The 12,843-nt window shown below is 40.9% G+C and overlaps 1 protein-coding gene across 2 annotated transcripts in view; it reads right to left on the minus strand.

Annotated features, from left to right (window-relative positions):
- The window catches only part of mid1 (midline 1), a 51,822-nt gene extending 39,260 nt beyond the window's left edge, over positions 1–12,562 (minus strand). Inside the window, exon 1 of one of the 2 annotated variants that reach the window (XM_054787933.1) lies at positions 12,541–12,562. The gene's annotated coding sequence lies outside the window, so the exon portion shown is untranslated. Of the gene's footprint in view, positions 1–1,079; positions 1,166–12,540 lie in introns of those variants that run through there. The other variant, XM_054787932.1, reaches the window with a different exon arrangement.
- Between the last annotated feature and the right edge of the window lie 281 nt (positions 12,563–12,843).

Here is a 12,843-nt window from a genome sequence, read left to right on the forward strand (position 1 = left end):
TGCAATTTTCGGAAAATTAGGTTGCGGAAAAGTTATATTACAACAATAAAGTCAAAATATTATGAGAATAAAGTCATAACATTGAGAGAAAAACAACAACAGAAATGTAAAAACGTGCTGATGCTAACAATAAGCTGTTTCAAAGCTGAGATGCAGGCTGCTTCTTCTTGAAATATATTTCACTTCGTAGCACATCTACATTGGTTGCTTTACAAAATGTAAAATATCAAAGCGGCCCGTCCATTCTCTGATTTTTCGATATGCGGCCCTCAATGGAAAAAGTTTGGACACCCCTGGCGTAGATAGTGTCGTGTAGTACATTAGACTACACCAGATGTACTTAACAGAGTGACCTGTGAGTGAATCAACTTTGAGTACAGTTGCAGAGGTCGAGGGGATTTATGCCAAGTATTCTAAAAACAACATCTCAAAAACAAGGAGTGCAGTCGTGAGTCAGAGCAACAGCAAAACCAGATGCTGGCGCGGTGACAAGCGTAATTCTGCAAGTCTGAATCTGACCAACACAAAGCTTCTTGACCCATGCTGCACATTTCTACTACTTTAATTGCAAAGCAGCACTTTTCGGCCATCAGCAGAGGTGCAAACAAGACTGAGCTTGTTTTTTTAAAGACAGCACATCCAGCTTCCTCTTATTCCAAATCGATTTCCCCTCCTCCCCCTCCTCACACACCAACACCCAGCACTTTCACGATTAATACTTTGCAGCACCTTTTCAAGCCTGAGCTTGCCTGTGTGTGTGTGTGTGTGTGTGTGTGTGTGTGTGTGTGTGTGCGTCAGTGCATTTGTTCATCTAAAGTGTTTATGTAGGCTGTGCTGCGCTGGGCGCTATCTTCATTTCCATAAATTAGCATCCAAGTATTACAGGATATAAAAAGACTTGAAGTGTGGCTGCAGCTTTATTTGGGTTTATGCATGAGGATTTATGCCCTCAGAGTCACCTCAGCTTCACTAGCTTGGCTAGTCTGTAAAATGCAGATAAAAGACCTGCATCTAATTTGTATAAACTACCCACGCCCGGCCCCAGCGCTGCCAATGGGTATTTCTCTATCCGATCTTACCTGCTTCCCCATGGCTGCGGTGCTAAGTGTTCCTCCCTGGTGGATAGTAGGCCAGAGCTGAGTGCAAAGCATTAGGCAGCTGCTGTGATTCCCAGAGGTAAACAAGGCAGGAGGCAGGAGGTGGAAGGTGTTCTGCCTCTGCTGTACACTCCCATTATCAGGGTGTGTGCACACATACTTCACTGACATGGACTGGCTGTCATCTCCGCTGCAGGTTTACACAGGAGCATGAAGAGCCTCTGGGGGGAGAGTGCTTTAACCCTTCCGTGGACTGGAGCAAAGAAGACCATGCATGCTGGGAAGCCCAAGCGCACGCTTCTCCAACAGGAAGTTACCCGACATGCCTTGCGTGTTAAAGTTAGTATATAATAGCGTGGTTTTGCACGTCTATTAGCGTGTGAGCATTTAATTCAACACCCGCATAGTCCGTGTGGTACAGGTACGTTGGTTCCATATTACTTTTACCTGCACCGCGAGTGAAGGTGTTTGGTTTGTGGTAGCATTTCAAAATAGACTTTTTTTTCCACCCTTCGAAGGTGGCACTTTATAAATAATAAATTACAAATCTTAAATAAAATGTTAATCTAACAGTGCAAACTAACATTAGCATGTGTTTTTTAAATCGTCAAATTACTACAATACATTTTCTCAACCAATGAGCAACCACCAGTGGTTTACGTCACCCACACGTTTTCGTCTTGACACCCAATTTTGTTCTAAAAATGTTTTTTATAAAGACAGGTCACCTTGTATTCAGTGTCGTCTTGTGTTCGGGCCAATGCGGTGTATACAGCCGTCCCTCGTTTATCACGTGTAACATGTTCCAGACCCAACTGTGATAAGGCAATCTCCGTGTACGAGAACTCCTTATTTATAAAGCTACTACTGTCATAGTTAGAGCATAGAAAACCTGTTTACAACCTTCTAAATATAGGTTTTAACATTATTAGAGCCCTCTAGACATGAAATAACACCCCTGTAGTTAACTTTACACTCCTATTACCCAATATAGTTGACATAATAAGAGAAAATACGCGATATAAGAAGTGATAAAGACTCACACATGCACGCACATCAGTGTCGCCAGGTCCACTTATTTTAAGCGACATGGGGCTTGTTTTTCTTGTGAAGTTGCTTGCAAATGCCCAAGTTGCCCAACTTTTGGGTTTGTTTTCAGAGAGGTAGTCGCTTGTTTCTTTTGTGAGACCTGGCAACACATCCCCCGAGCCTACACTACGATTTGTTTCAGTGCGTTTCAGCATTCAGTACAGTACTGTATGTCTTTTGAATGCCTTATTTTTGTATTTGAGTTCATTTAACCCTTTTTATGCTTGAAAAATGCTTAATTTAGGCCCAAAACTCATGAAAATGTGCTTAAATATACATACTTTTTACAAACACTAGGCTGTAGTCAACCACAAAACAGCAAGGAACATGATTTTTTAATGAATATATTTGAAAAAGCGGTGAAAGTCGAAGAAGCATGGAGTGGCGAGGGACGACTGTAGAGGGAATATAATCTGTTCCAAGGTCAAACTGCCTCCATTATAAAAGCTTCATTCACTGAACATCTACCCATCCAACCACGTCACCAGGGTTGTGGAGGTATGCTGGAGCCTATCCCAGCTGGCTTTGGGCGAGAGGCAGGGTACACCCTGCAGTATTAACCGAAAAGACCCACATTTAACATTCTTGGATGTGAATCACAGATGAGAGCGTAAAACAAAGTGAGGTGTCATCACACGCATCACTTTGTGACGATATTGATTGCAAAAAGAGGTTGACCTTAACTAACCTAATTAATAAAAAAGCATTTATAAACCGAGAAGGGTATTTGTATCGTAAAGTTGCACTAATTTGTGAACTTGTCTGCCTTAAACACCACAGGAAACTTTCCCCGTCCAGTAAACTAAAACTCCAGCTGGGTAGCGGTCAGTAGCCAACAGGCCGGAAGCTGCAGGGACCAAATATTTTTGGTTTTGGTTTTCTCCACCCTTAATGATAATTCATCCTGGGAGATGGCTGAGTCACACACACACGCACACATGTGAAAATTCCACCCTTGCAAAAATGATATCATATGTGAGGAATGTGGTGTACATCCGTCAAGTAAAAGTTAGAGGAAGAATTTAGTGCCAGAGACCATAATGTGTAGTCCCAAACCTTGAAACCCAATCACCAATTAGTAAGTCTGGATGCAATTTTGTCGAAAATTAGTAGGGTTCTGACACTGGACGAAAACATATGACATAGAAAGCCTATATTTGTCCCTGGGAATTCAGTGTTGCTGCCTCACAGCACAACACATGAATAAACTGCTGAAGCATATCTGGTGGTCAGTACGGAGTACATTTCCCAAGGGTTTGTCCGGAGCCTTGGCATTTGGATGTTGGTCATTTTGCCCTTTTAGACAGTTGTTTACGCTGTATTACATATATAGTTGTCCCTCGCCACTTCGAGCTTCGACGTATGCGCCTCCACTCGTACTCATTTTAAAAAATCATTGCCGTTTTGTGGATGACTACAGCCTATTATTAGTCAAAAGTAGGCATATTTAAGCAAATGTTATGTATTTTTGGCCATAATTAAGTATTTTCAAGTATAAAAATGGCTAAATGAACTAGAATACAAATATAAGGCATTCAGAAGACATACTTTACAAACCCATTCAGTATAATTACATAAGTATTATACTATATACGTGCGTAGTAAGCGTAACAAATGAAACAAACCATACGCTAGGCGTATACAGTATGTGTGTTGTAATGATATGTAGTATTCTACACTGGCCACTAGGTGTCAGTAATGTTACAGTGATGAGACCATAGCCACCGCAGGAAGTACTTCATGGAAAGTATGCCCTTACGACAAAATATTCCAATTATAAATAAGAAATCCTACACCCTCACATGTTTTGGGAGTACAGTGCCATAGCTGTTGATGGAAAAACTTAAGTGATTTGGACTATCACCAAGAAAACCATGGAAAAGGCCAGATATCCACTCTGGAATGAAACTCTTATGAGCGATTTTTGCTGTCACCATTATATTTGTCCAAACAATTGTACCTTTAGTTGTACCAGGCATTAGGTCTACTCATTTTTTCCATCACTGTATATAAAAATATTCCTTCAAGGAAGATAAAGTCAAGTCACACGAGATCGGCAGGCGGATTGGTGCGGCGTCTGCAGTGATGCAGACTCTGCATTGGTCCGTTCTCAATTTACCGGTCAATTTACCTACCATCACCTATGGTCGTGAGTTTTGGGTAGTGACCGAAAGGACAACATCATGGGTACAAGCAGCCGAAATGAGTTTTCTCCGTGGCTGGGCTTCCCCTTAAAGATAAGGCATCCGGGAGAAACTCGGAGCAGAACCACTGCTCCTCCGCATTGAGAGGAGCCAAATGAGGTGTCTCGGGCATCTGGTCAGGATGACTCCATGGGGACGTGTTCAGGGCATGTCCGAGCGGTAGGAGGCCTCGAGGAAGACCCAGGACACGTTGGAGAGACTATGTCTCTCAGCTGGCCTGGGAACGCCTCGGGATCTGCCAGGAGGAGCTGGATGAAGTAGCCAGGGAGAGGGAAGTCTGGGCTTCTCTGCTTAATCTGCTACCCCCACGACTCGACCTCGGATAAGCAGAAGAAGATGGATGGATGGATGGATGGATGGATGGAAGATCAAGTCAATTGCGCCCAAGAATTGAAGCATTTATGCCGCAAACCTTTGTTATGTGCCAACGCAGCAAACCTCTGCAAATCTCTCAATACTAACTGTGCGTGTGATTACGTTCAAAACGTTTTAAATTTCTCTTGGAGATGAATAAATCTTATCTATCTACAATTGTCTGAACAGTTAATAAAGGTTTTATTATGGTGACAAATGATTTCCCTTCATTCTTTCCCTTGACACCCCATAAGGGATTTTGGTCTGTCCAGTGTAGTAGATCTGACATTTAGGTGATCATCTCGTGAGAATATTGCCTTGTATGTGGTTTAGCAGCTCTTTGGGAACGAGGCCTCCTACTGCGCAGCTCTACCCGGTGAGTTGTCTGGATCCATGTTAGTTTTGGACACAGGCGTTGTAAAGCAACGGCGCAGGCATGAAAGTGGATAACCACACGTCATGAAATGCGAAACTCTGGCAGTTTAGCTTCACATGTCTTTTTGCGGCGTCCACGGCTTCCACTGTGGGGGAGCTTTACTTAAGCAGTCGTGCAGTTGCAGAAGAAGGGATACCAGGCAATACACTCCCTGGATGATCCTGAATGCAAACCTCCTCATCTCTTGGGATTCGGGGAGTTTGTGTGGGGCAATGAATACGAAGGAAATGGAGCTGGATTACAATTGACACTAAAAGGATGTGGATTAAAAGCGACAAAGTATCGTCTGCATCATCTCTGCAAACCACAGCTTCCAGGTGAAATCACTGTGATCAGACAAAACAGCAACAGGGGAATCTATTATCTTTATAATGTGGTTGTCTTTTAATATGAATATCTACAATATATCGTTGTGCAGACAAACCACTATAAAGAGTACTGAGGCACATCCGTCAGGTAATAGCAATGATCGCCTGGAGATATGGCGAGCGTGATGAGCACTTCCTGAATGTGATTACACCTCACATGACGGCGCTTGCCGGCTGTGCTGACTCTGTGCTTTTGACACAGCGTAGGCGGGCGAACGGAGATGGTGGGCAGCGGAACCGTAGATGGCCTGGCGCACATCACCGCCGAAGGTGGACCATTATGACTCATGGGGAAATGTTATCATTCGTGTTATTACGCAAACTGCTGGAGTTTTTATGAATATGAAGAAGTAAATGAGGTGGATGGAGATGAAACTTGAGGAAACAGGTAATACCAGTGATTACCAGCACGAAAAAGTATAAACAACTGACTGAATTGCAGTGTGTGTTCAGTTACTATATCTGCAGCGCGTCACAAGCTGTACACTGACTACTCCAAAGTACATCCAAGTTCTATTTTGATAGCTTTGTCCCTTGAGAATTTGTGGGGGTGTACTCACGTTTGTAAGACTACAGTAATCCCTCATTTATCGCGGTTAGTAATTGGTTCCTGACCGTGATTAGTGAATTTCTGCGAAACAGGATAGAATATTTTCATAGATAGAGCATAGAAAACCTGTTTTACGACCTTTTAAATACGTTTTTTACCATTATTATTAGAGCCCTCTAGACATGAAATAACACCCCATAGTCACCTTTACACTCATATTATCTAATATAGTAGACATAATAAGAGTAAATAAGTCATTTAAGACATAAATAAGACTTGTGCTCGTGTGTTACCTAAGGGACCTGAAAGAGAGGTGGACAGGAGTTGGTTTTCAGCTTTGCGTTGCTAATGGCCGTACAGTACCATTACTGACACGTAGTGACCAGTGTAGAACACTGCCTTTGAATGCGTCTTTTGAATGCCTCATATTTATATTTAACTTCATTTAGCCATTTTTATCCTTGAAAATGCTCAACTTAGGCAAAAAATATATAACATTTGCTTGAATATGCATATTTTTGGACCAATAACAGGCCATATTCAACCACAAAACAGCATGATTTATTAATTAATCTATTTTTGAAGCACCGTGAAATGAAGTGGCGAGGGATGACTGCCGTCAATTTGAATCCCCTTGAGGTTGCACAATTGAGATCTCAACCAAATATGGGAAAAACACACCATCGCTTTGAAATTGTAACTGGCATCATGCAAGACAGTTTAGCGAGTGTCAAAACATAATCTCTGAGCGTGCTCTGCTTCTTCTTTGGCTGTTTGTGTCTTTTCCCAAAAGTAGAAAATACAGTATTGTACATCTTGAATCAGCAAGCATTCATAATCAATAGGGCTCTTGAAAAATTAAACATTTAAATGAAAATGTATACACTATAGCAAATTGTGGTTGAATGCGACTTTGACAAATTCATTGCATTCGTGTTGCATTCCAAAAGCCTTTTTCAATAAATACATAAAAATGATGAAATAACTAAAAGAAACAATGAAATATAATCAATTGGTCATGAAATTAATATTTAAGAAATTGCTCCAGGAATAATTATGTAAGATTATATTTCTCAATTTCATTAATTTCTAAGCATTTTCAGTAATGAATATAAAAGAATATATACATATTTAATTGGCTTTATACTTTTATAAAGGATTTTTAAGACTTTTTTTGTTAGATGGCACTGCTGCTTTGAACTGACTATTTTAGTTTGTGTGTATTTTTTGACTTACAGTGTTCCCTCGCTACATTGTGGTTCACCTTTCACGGATTCGCTGTTTCGCAGATTTTTTAAAGTGCCAATTTGCATATTTTTTTTAACAGCGTATGAAGGCGCATTGTCTTCTGCGTCCTTGTGGCGTATTAGAGCTCTGTTGTGTGTGTCTGTTATTGTATTTACTACTGCTACCAGTAGAGGGTGTTGTATACTCATGTTGAAGACGTGTGCAGCTCCACCTCGGCTCAGCGTGTTTACGTGCCTGTACGAGCATACTAGGAACCCACTTTAGACAATAGCCGGCTAAAGATAGAGTCGTACAATGTACAAAGAGCGATAACTGCGTTTGTGGACAGGTTCTCGGTTTGTATAGAAAGATTGCTGGGTCCAGACCCGGACTAGATTCGGGACAGACTGTTTACCATGGGTGATTTGTATGTACCGTGGGTGTGTTGAAGCAATTTTAAATTATTTCAAATTATATTGGTGCCACAATGTTTCAATTGTGGTCATGGTAAAGTAGACAATAATGATGGTGCGTGTTACAATGTGTTACTTTCCATTTTTTAGTCTCTGTAAAAAATATCTCCTGGTAAGAAGTGTTCTTTTTAGCCACTGAAAATCTTCCTGGAGGTCTAAGGGCTGGCAAGGTGCCGGTGAAGCTTCATTCAGGGGAACTGATGTCAAACACAATTAGTTAGCATCTCCAGTAACAACAACCAGTGTTCCAGTAATAACGATCAATGTGCTTATTCCAATCGGAGGGAAACAGTGGATTGTTCTTGCCGCAAGCTGAGGAGCAAAAACCAATGGTTTTGGGCAACTGCAGGGACTTCTTCACAGTTGACAGCTGATGAATGAGTAGATTGTTTGTTTTCACTGCAAGAGCCAAATTTCGTGAAATCAACACCATTTCAGTGCTCGTTTGTTCGGATGAACTTTGACCACTTTGGGGTTTCGATGCACACACACGCACACACACGCACACACACATACACACACACACACACACACACACACACACAAACACATGTTCACTCAATCTGCCTGAACTTGTGCTCACTTTAAAATGTGCAGGTGGTGTTTGCAGGGAATTTCTGTTTTGCTGAATCACTAAATTCCTGAATGCCGAGAGGAATAGAAGAGGCGGGAGTATAATTTAGTTCATCCGTCATCTGTCCTAAACAACAAGCGGAGCAGCTTTCTTACGGGAATGCTGTCAGCTTCATCTCCAAAGGAGGCCTGATTATTAACTTCAGGCACTTTTGTTTGGAAGTTTTTGTAATTATGATGAGAACCTCTTGAAACGGCTTCATTATTATTCCAAGGTCAATTAAATTACCTTTAGGGGGCTTTTATATATATATATATATATATATATACGTAAACTCGCCCAATTTTACCGGTGCATGCTGGTGAAAATGTAAAACTGATAGAGGTCCCATATATAGCCCCCGCCCCCAAAATTTACTCAATACAGTAATCCCTCGCCACTTTGCGCTTTGAATTACGTGGCTTCACGCTATCACAGTTTTTCAAAAATATACTAATTAATAAATCTTACTGTTCTGTGGTTGAAAATGGCCTATTATTAGTAAAAAAAAAAAATATGCATATTGTTTGCCTAAATTCATCATTTTCAATCATAGAAATTGCTAAAAGGAACCAAAATACAAATATAAGACATTCAGAAGATGCAATCAAAGATGTTGTGATGATATGTAGTATTCTAAACTGGCCAATAGGTGTCAGTAATATTACTGTAATGTTTGGTGAGATAGACACACACCAGACTTGATCACCGGAACAACAGGCGTTTGGATCTCACAACAGGCACAATAGTCCCTAATAAAACTCCTTAATAAAAACATGGGGTACTGATGCGGCCGTAACCCACGCAACACTAAAACGCAACTCCCCGACATCACTTCCTATCCACGCCCCACTCAGCTCCCCTTGGACCGGAACACATTTATAGCAACACACATGAGCACAAGTCTTATTTATGTTTTAAATAGTTTATTTTCTGTTATTAGGTCTAGTATATTGGGTAATGCAAGTTAAATTTGACTATAGGGGTGTTAGTTGATGTCTAGAGGGCTCTAATAACGTTAAAAAAAACGTATTTAGAACGTCGTAAACAGGTTTTCTATGCTAAAACTACAAAAATATTCCATTTATGAATAAGGAATTCTACTTTGCGGAAATTCACGGTTGGGTCTGAAACCAATTAACGGCGCTAAATGAGAGATTGCTGTAGCGCCCATAAAAAAGTTCTAAAAAAACCCAAATTAAAATTAGTAACGACCATCAGGAAATTCAGCAGACAGGTTTATCATGACAGAATGCATGAAAAAGTCTTAAGAACCAATACTGTAAAACCAACACAGAGTTGCCGATTGTGCTTTAATGTTATTTGTAATGGGAAGGAATTCCTTAGACAATATCCCAAATTGTTATCAAATTTGGAACACTTATAGTAGATAGATGGATGATGCTAAGTGGCAAGATTTTAGGAATTTCGTAACTACATGTGGGCGGATCAAAGTTTGACTCATCATTAATTTAAAAAAAACTGCATTTAATGTAAGAATCAAATTTGGATAACAGTAATTTTCGGAAGATTGAGTTTACCGACCAAAAGCACAGAAAAGCTTGTGAATATCAGTGCGTAATTGACTACAACGATGACAAATAAAAATATGGAACTTAATCTGTGTAGCCGCCCCATAAAGTAACATCTGGATGTTACTCTCAGGTTTGAAAACATAGGAAAAACAACCGTTTGCGACTATGCTGCTAATGTAATTTAAAGCACTGAATCATTTGATATGCAATCTGCCAAAGACGTGACACACTGGGATCGAGCCACATTGATCTCCTGCCCCTCCTCAGGACGCATCCCCTGAAAACACACGGCACATCTGCAATGTGTTATATGTACGTCATGGGAATAAGAAATAAATTAAAAAAAACCCTCCTGGCACAAAGCAGACAAAAAGCCGCTTGTGTGTTTGGAACAACAAAACCATGTGTGCTTCTCACACTGAAACTGATCACACTCAATGTAAAAGACGACTGGGGATAAAAGCTTGTGCATTTGTGCAGCCTTAGATTATAAACGAATAAGTCATGTTGGAATAATTAAGTACTGAACTAAATTCAACTTGTTATCATTTTGTTTATAACAACTGGGAGAGGTTGCGCTTTAGAGGGCCAGGAACCATATTAAAAAAAAAGGAAGAAAACATAATAAAAAGGTGTTATATACCGTATTATGCTGTTATATCCATCCATCCATGCATTTTCTATACCGCTTAATCCTCATTAGGATCCCAGCTGACTTCGGGCGACAGGCGGGGTACACCCTGGACTGGTCGCCAGCCAATCGCAGGGCACATATAGACAAACAACCATTCATACTCACATTCATACCTATGGACAATTTAGAGTTGCCAATTAACCTCACCTGCATGTTTTTGGGAATGTGGGAGGAAGCCGGAGTACCCGCACGGGGAGAACATGCAAATTCCACACAGAAATGCCCAAGGGAGAATCCAGGTCTTCCCGATCTCCAGGCTGTTCCTGTGTTGGCCAACATGCTAACCACTAGACCACCGTGCGGCCCTTCCTGTTATATCATTATTATGAATTATATTATTTAATACAACACAACAGCAACCATTTGTTAACTACTTACATTCAAATCCAGTGTTCAAGTATTTTTGTAAGTTTAAAAAAAACAATGCATGTAACTAATGCTGTAGTACGCATGCCAGGCCTTTAGAGGGCAGTCATGCATCTCGCAGGTCATGATTGTCAATACAAAATTGAACAATAATACTGCATCACTTTGTAAACATATTAAAGTGAAAATAATTGCATTATATTGCGACTAATGTTCAAGATTGGTGCGTTGGAGCAGGACACACGCATGAACAATGTGATTGTGACTGGGCTCCACATTACACACAGGCCCTATGCCAGAGAACAGGTGGCCAACTTTCTAAAGTACAATCAAAAGGGGGTGGATGTGGACGTCAACAGCACTGATGCATGCATTCTGGTGTCTCACCAACACAAAAAACAAATAGCTGAAGCAGAGAAGCACAAGCCGAAAGGAACCGACGTCTCCGTCAGTGAACATCTGACAAAACGCAACGCTGACGACGCCAAGAAAGCATGCGACTTAAGGAAGCATGGTGAAAATTCAAAGCACTTAGATGGGTAGGATTAAATACGCTTTGTTTCTTCCTACTCCTTTTCAACATTTCGACGTTGTGCAAATGGAACCACGTGACGTTCCTTGATGTGACTTGTTCAGTCTGTTGTGTCTGAAACAAATACACCATAAATTCATGTCTGTCGTGTTCTTTATCATTAGATTACTCACAGTATACGTTGATGTGGCTTCACTCTATCAGTTTTTCCAAAAACATATTAAGTAATGAATTATGCCTATTAGTCAAAAAATATGCTTACTGAAGCAAATTTTCAAGCATAAAAATGGCCGAAAAGCACTAAAATACAAATATGAGGCATTCAGAAGGCGCATTCAAAGACGCCAGATGATGATATGTAGTATTCTACACTGGTCACTAGGTGTCAGTAGTGTTACTGTAATGTTTGATGAGACACACAAGCATCAGGCTTGATTGCCGGAAAACAACAGGCTTTTATTGCCGGGCACAATAATAATCCCTAATAAAAATCACTAAAATAATAAAAATACAGGCTACTGTTGCGGCCATAACCCACGCCAAGCTGAAACTCAACTCTGAACCCCCAACGTCACTTCCTGTCTGTCACTCAGCTCCCTTAGGGAACACATTTACCGTGACACGCACAAGCAGAGTCTTATTTGTGTCTTACTTGCTCTTATTATGTCTACTATATTGCTGACTATAGGGGTTCTATTTCATGTCTAAAGGACTCTAGTAATGTTGAAAACCGCATTTAGAAGGTCGTAAACAGGTTTTCTATGCCCTAACCCCAAAAAGAATTGATTCATCATTTATCGCGGTCGGGCCCGGCATTACCCGCAATAAATGTGGGATTACTGAACAGCAACAACTGGTGTATTTCAGTACCTTTGAGAGGAGCTGCATATTTAATATGAAAACATCGGGAAACCCTGCTTTAGTGAGTGAATTTGCACTTAAAATGTGAGTAACACTGAGGCAACAGTAGGTATCAAGGGATTTGATAGTTGAAAAACATACCAAAGCGCGACTGAAGCGCTGCAGAGATCTCATTGTCAGTCTTGACCTTGAGACGAGATGGAAGGACTCTCTACTTAGACACTCAGCCACCCCCCAGTCTTTTTTGGGTGGTGACCTTGGTCGTCTCCTTCTTGCAGCTGCTCCTGATGCCAGCCAGCAAGTGAGCTGCCGGTATGGACCACCTGCTGGGAACAGTTGAATCTCTCGGGGCCAAAGGATCAGCTTCTCTCCATCCGTCAAGGCACTGCAAATATAAGACGTTAAAAATGAAACAAATCAACTGTTTGATGACAGCCTGTTAGA

The sequence above is a fragment of the Dunckerocampus dactyliophorus genome, chromosome 9, assembly GCF_027744805.1.
Source record: "Dunckerocampus dactyliophorus isolate RoL2022-P2 chromosome 9, RoL_Ddac_1.1, whole genome shotgun sequence".
Classification (NCBI taxonomy): Eukaryota; Metazoa; Chordata; class Actinopteri; order Syngnathiformes; family Syngnathidae; genus Dunckerocampus; species Dunckerocampus dactyliophorus.